Genomic DNA, 7,339 nt, shown 5'->3' with positions numbered 1-7,339 from the left:
TGTAAACAATCAAATAATTTACTAACAAACTCATAACAACATTTACACAGGCCCCGCCTAATTCCTATGTATTTACATATCTAACAACTAACTTTTATTTCTTCCATTGATACCACCGAAATGTTTTATATAAATTAAAAAATACCACAATTTTAACTTCTAAAAAACAAAGTAAACTTTTCGTACCTAAGTGGTATGTAAGTAAGAATTAAAGTTTGGGCGTTAGATATGTAAATACATATGATTTGAGGGGTATGTACGTAAATGCCGCTTTGATAAAAAAAGAGCTCCAAGCATGATACTAGAAATCATGCTATTCCTTTTCACTGTACAATGTCATAGCTTCATTCATGACTTCCACTCGATAAAAAAATTGCTCCATTTTTGTTTTTATCAGAAGGATGAGTGCAGATGTAATCCCTGAGATTAGAATCATCAATAATCTGCAGATAGACATGACCAACAACATCACAACATATTTAGTACCAAGTCCTTCGAGGGTCTTACTGATAAGTTTCGTAAAAGCATGTACTTGTCAAGACACATTAGATGTACCAATAAACTAATCACACTTTAAGTGAATTAAAAGTAATTAATTCAATAAATCATCTCTCTACAATAGAAACATAACATGTTTTTGTTATTTTAATTCTCATACATAGCAAACTTAGAGCAACATTTAAAAATTTGTAACTAGTACCTATTCATTAGCAAAATCCCTCCCATAAAAGGTAAAATATGAGATGTTACTTACTGCTGATTTTTAATTAGTTAACCTCCTAATTGATGGGTTCGTGCAACTGAAGATGCAACCACACGTATCCTGCAGATAAAAACATTAAACTTACAACACCTTTCCGATTCAAATTATTTACCATTTGTGATGAATGCAGCGTAAGACAAAAAAAAAAAAAAAAGAGAAAAAAATTTGCAATCACCTTTTATGAATCTCAACATATTCATCAGTTTCATCCACAATCTCATCCTACACAACAAATACATCCGTGATCAACATAATAAAAATAAATAATTCACATTAAACATAGATTCTTCTCCAAAAAAACCAGGCCAAACACAAGCAAGAATGCGACAAAACCCCGAATATTCCAAGTATTGACAATCCGAATATAGTCGAACAAATTCTAATATTCATTTATGCAAGGCGAGGCCACAAAAAATATCGAACAAGTACTAACATACAAGCTAGAATCATACCAACTCATGAAAGTTTGAATGATTATGGTTTAATAAAGGCAATTGTAGAATCAATAAACAAAAGAATGAAAATAAATCCTAGACTTACCAGACGACCCATAAGTATTGAAACAGAAAAACAAATGAGTTGCATGTACCTGAAGGAGTCTTCAAACACATCCTTAAGAGTGATGATGTCGATAACCTCTCCATCTTCAATATCCTCTGATGCATGACCCGAAGTGAGGTTGTTACCATTAGCTTGTTTATCTGGCCGTTATCTATGTCCACCATAAAAGTGTCATCCATTTTTGATAGTAAAGGAGTTGTCAACTTCGATTCGTCAAAAGCTTCTTTATTTTCTTCAGACTTGTTCTCTTCAGTGGGAGGAAGACTTCATGTTTTCACTTTAGTCTTGACAACAACAACCATATGACTACTTCCCTTCTGAAACTCATTTAATATTTCATATAGAGGCATGTTTACTGGGATCCTGACAAAATTTCAAGCATAAGAAAATTTATGATAATTATCCTAAAAATGAATAAAAAAGTAAATTTGATAAACTTAGGAATTCTTGTTATGGAAACATCACTAACAGGCGTCTCTGTCTTAGGACGAACAGTGAGAAGACTTTTCACCTGCAGAAGAGACTTACCAAGGTAAAGAAGCCCAAAAAATGTATCACATGCATATCTTCTGCTGAACGAAACAAGAAAGAGAAGTATACGCAGCAGACGATCGACTCCAACCAATTGAAAACCAATAATGTTCCTTGGGTTTCCTTAATAAACAGAGATTCTGCTGTGGCCCCAGCCCGGGTTAGAATTTTGCTAAAGGCTTCCCTGTAAAAAAAAAAAACAACAAAAGATGTCTTCCTGTCCAGAATTTGTTAACACAAATCTACAATGAAGAAAAATCATATACACAATTAAATTCTTAAATAACAAACTTTTAATATAGAGAATCTCATTACTTGAATGAAAACTAACAACACAAAGAAAACTGTTCAAATGATAATTTAATAGTTATTTACTAGAACTACTACATAAAAATTCAGACTTAAAAATACATTCAATCAATTGAAAATTATACTGTAATAAAAATGTATATTGCATTGAATCTGATAAAATTATGATCGCATTTACAAGTTTAAATGGATATTTAGAGCACATAAATAAATTAAATAAAAATAGATCACCAAATCAAGTTTCATGCTAGTACGAGATAACATCTCCCTAAAATATCAAGCTCATAATATATTGCTTGTTTGTTTAAATTATGGCTATTTTTTATCCTTTTGGAGCTTGATATTTTAGTGAGATGTTATCTCGTACTAGCATGAAACTTGATTTGGTGATTTATTTTTATTTTATTTATATATGTGCTCTAAATATATATTTAAACTTGTATATGTGATTAATATTTTATCAGATTCAATGCAATATACATTTTTATTTCAATATAATTTTCAATTGATTAAATGAATTTTTAAGCCTTGATTTCTATGCAGTATTTCTAGTAAATAACTATTAAATTATCATTTGAACAGTTTCCTTTGTCGTGTTAGTTTTCATCCAAGTAATGAGATTCTCTAAATTAAAAGTTTGTTATTTAAGAATTTAAATGTGTGTATGATTTTTCTTCAATGTAGATTTGCATTAACAAATTCTAGACCCCAAGACAACTTTTGCTGTTTTTTTACAGAGAAGCCTTTAGCAAAATTCTAACCCAGGGCCATAACAGAATCCCTGTTTATTCAAGAAACCCAATAAACATTATTGGTTTTCTAATGGTTGGTGTCGATCGTCTGTTGTCGCTATACTTCTCTTTCTTGTTGTGTTCAGCAGAAGATATGCATGTGATACATTTTTTGGGCTTGTTTAACTTGATAAGTTCCTTCTGCAGGTGAAAAGTCTTCTCACTGTTCGTGTTGAGACAGAGACGCCTGTTAGTGTTGTTTCCATAAGAAGAATTCCTAGGTTTCTCAAATTTACTTTTTTATTCACTTTTATGATAATTATCATAAATTTTCTTATGCTTGAAATTTTGTCAAGGTCCCAGTAAACATGCCTCTATATGAAATATTAAATGATTTTCAGAAGGAAAGCAACCATATGACTGTTGTTGTCATGACTAAAGTGAAAACATGGAGTCTTCCTCCCACTGAGGAGAATAAGTCTGAAGAAAGCTTTTGGCGAATCGAAGTTGACAACTCCTTTACTATCAAAAGTGGATGACACTTTTGTGGTGGACATAGATAAGGGCCTAGAGAAACAAACTAATGGTAACGACCTCACTTCGGGTCATACATCAGAGGATATTGAAGATGGAGAGGTTATCGACATCATCACTCTTCAGGATGTGTTTGAAGAACTCCTTCAGGTACATGCAACTCATTTCTTTTACTGTTTCAATACTTATGAGTTGTTTGGTAAGTCTAGGATGCATTTCCAGCCTTTTTTTATTGATTATAGCAATTGTCTTCATTAAACCATAATTATTTCTTTTATTGTTTCCATGCCTCTATTTAGAGATGTTAATATATATATAAAAACATGTGATCGGTGTCGAAGATTAGATAATATTTCTAAAAGAAATGAAATGCCTCTAAATTTTAATTTGGAAATTGAAATTTTTTAAGCATGGGGATTAGATTTTATGGGATCATTTATGCCTTCATTTGGAAATATCTATATATTTATTGTATATATATATATATATATATATATTGATTGTGGTGGATTATGTTTCAAAATGGATAAAAGCAATCACTTTACTTAGATGTGATGTTCTAAGTGTTTCAAAATTTTAAAGGGATTGAGATAGAAAAGTTTACTTTTAGAAGAATGGACTGCAACAACAGCCACCGAAAAATTTATAGTTTCAGCTGATCTGTCTAGGAAGATACAACAAACTAAAGAACTTCTTCACGAAGTTCGGGGGTTCATCACTTCATGAACGATTGGAGGCTGTCTTCGACTAGTAGTGATTACAAAGCGATTGCTTGGGGTCACAAAGTAAATACGTGAAGAGGTGATAATCAACATGGCTCTGATATCGGTAATTGAGTCCATGAGTTGGAAAGCTTACTGTCTTCGAGAGCTGGAAAGCTTACTGTCTTCATCACCTCTTCACGTATTTGTATGATAACACGTCTTCACGTATTCAACATGGCTCTGATACCGGTAATTGTGTTCGTGAGCTAGAAAGCTTACTTTTCTTTATTCGGTGGGTATGCCGAATATGTTTTTTTTTATATTGATCACAAGACTTAGTGACATTCAATTTTTGTCACACTTCAAAAAAGCATTTCTTCTAGTACAATCACAATCATCAAGAAAAACGCATAGTTTGCAATGCAAGCACATGGAGAGAGAAATTTGAAATTTGTGGCATTCAACTTTTATTTATTGTAGAATGCACCCAATAATGCCCAAAAACTTGGTCTCACCTTTAGCATATGTTGGGCCCATCCCAGACAGAAAAGGAAGATAGGTTTATAGAAGGAAAGCGAAAAACCATACCTAAACAACAAAGCGGAGGAGAGAGACGGAAACTCAATAAAATTGAATATTAGGACTCAATATAAAGATTTTGATTATTTTATTTCATTCAATATTTATCAATGTATTTTTTCTTGCACTCCAACAATTTGAGGTCATTGCAAACTATCTTACGGTAGGCTCATATGCAATCAACTATCGCATCATTCACAACATCCCTTGAACAAAATGATCTCACTCAAGGAATATTTAATAAATGGAGTCTTGAAAGTTATTAGTTGTGCCTATATACCCATCTTAAATCTAAGATTTGAGGTAAAGCATAACGAATGACTAATAAGAGATTGCTAAAATAAATTATGAATCTAAAATGATTTGCCATTAGATTTATCAAAACATAATGGGATAGGAGTCATCATCTCAAAGACTTGAGAAGTTGTTTGGTATCATTGTTTAGGCAAAATTTATACAAGATTTAGCTTTAATAATGCTGAAAAGATTTTCAAAAACTTCAATCATAATATTGTTTCATTTTACTTAAATCTATAAATTGTTAAATTTGTAAACATACATTTTTATCTTTCTTAGAAATCTTAAGTCCTACAAGAAATAGCCAAACACCTTATAAGTGATTAATAAGATTTGAGAGTTTTCATCCCAACCAATTTTGATGTTTTCATCCTCACAAGATTACTAAGGGATTGTTTGGCTACAAGTGGGGTTTAACTCTAAATAGTATTTAGTAAATCTTGTTAGTAAGAGTAAATCTTGAGGGAGCTAAATCTAAAAAATTGCTTAGGCATGAAAACTATTGAATCCCCATAAGTAATATATGACCCAAATTAAGTAAAAGAAACATCATTTAGAATATAAATTGTTTTTAAAATACAAAATAAACTACAACATCCACTTAAAAAAGATTTGTATCATATTGGCTTCTCATTTATACTCATCAACGAGGAATTGACCAAAGTAGAGAAATACAAAATTTAACTCAATTTGGCGAAAAGTGTTTTAAATTTTGTGTATTATTTGTAGAATATTGTAGCTTATTAAAGCACCGATTTCAAAAAGCTCAACGGGATTTGTGTATTTCGAGATTTGCAACATATTTGGTATATAATTTTAAATTTTGTTTTAGTATTAAAATTAAGAGATTGTCGATTATTGAAATGATAAGTAGGAATTGATTGATTATTTTCTTACTATATAATTTATATCAAAATTTCTATACATTTATTAGCTGAAGCTCGGAAATTTTAAAGTAAAAATTTGATAAGATACAAACTAAGAAAATGATGAATTATTTTGACTAAAAAATTACAATAAAGTTATTGCATATTTTTTTAGCTCTCACACTTTAAGAATACATACAAAAAAAATTGTGGGAAAAAATATACAAAAAAATTTTGGGTCTTTACATATACAACACATGATTTTTATGTATTTACACATCTCACACCTAAACTTTCATTTTTATTTACACACACAGAACTCATATCATTACTATGAAAACAAAAAGAACATTTTTAACACTTTTTAAAAGTGAAATACACCTACCTTTTCATGCATATGCATAAAACACGAAAGTTTTATATATGTAAATGTAAAGGTTTAGATGTGAGATATATAAATACATGAGAAGTATGTGTTCCATATGTAAATTTCCCAAAAAATTATTACAAAAACTCTTCCTATTTTCTAACCCTATCACTCTTCTGACTACTCCACTTTGAGGTCTCGTTCTCTCTAGTGCTGGAGACAACTTCCTTATTGACAAAAGCAAGTCTAATAGTAACGTTGATGTCAGTGTCCTCTTCCAGCATCATGATCATTCTGCCATTGTGACTTTGGTTAAATTTTCCTTCCATCTTTATTTACTACCCAGACATGAACCTCTAATCGAATAGCCCAAAAATCTAAATTTGCAGAATTTGCTAAATCCTATTAGTAGCTGAACAGCTCTTAAGATTTACTGCATCTTTCCCAAATCTTCCAAACTCAGCCGAGAATTTGGCTTCATTTAAAAATTAGGCATGCAATCTACTAAATCTAACTGGAAACAAACAGGCCCTTAAGATTTTGCTTTATGGCTTTCCATGGTACCGTGGGTTAATCTCTCTAAAAAGTATTTGGAGTGTAGGACAGAATCCATTATTATATGTGGCCAGTCTTCTTATAAGTTGCATGGCACCTTTCTATAGAAACAAGTGGGGGCATTATGTACAGTTCAATAAACTGGGATAGTGAAATCTTCGATTAATCTAAGAGCGAGCACCCATTTAAATAAGTGGCTACAATTGGAATTGTATGAATTAAAAATGGGGATTTTGTCTGGTCAATGAAATTCAGATGTTAAAACCATCCATACTTCTGAATGCTTAAAAATTAGCACATCAAAAGAGAAACCATTAAGCATAGCTATCGGGAAAGCTGCTAGATTAACCTAACTTGGTGAACGCACCTGACTGCCGCTTCTGCCACTGCATTGCAGGATCTCGAGCTCGACACGGCCCATCGACAAAAGGCCGAGGGTAAGCCCAGACATGATACCTGCGAAAGCACCAGAGCATAAAGATTCCCGCGTTCGCAAACCATAAAGAGAACTGAAAGGGATCCCACCGCCTCTGCTGGACCAT

The 7,339-nt window shown here is 31.8% G+C and overlaps 1 pseudogene; it reads right to left on the bottom strand.

The window, feature by feature from the left end:
- Positions 1 to 771: 771 nt before the first annotated feature.
- LOC110038952 overlaps positions 772 to 7,339 on the bottom strand; it is a 15,242-nt pseudogene continuing 8,674 nt past the window's right edge.

The sequence above is a fragment of the Phalaenopsis equestris genome, unplaced genomic scaffold (assembly GCF_001263595.1).
Source record: "Phalaenopsis equestris unplaced genomic scaffold, ASM126359v1 Scaffold234504, whole genome shotgun sequence".
Classification (NCBI taxonomy): Eukaryota; Viridiplantae; Streptophyta; class Magnoliopsida; order Asparagales; family Orchidaceae; genus Phalaenopsis; species Phalaenopsis equestris.
This window is presented reverse-complemented; position numbering and strand designations above follow the sequence as displayed.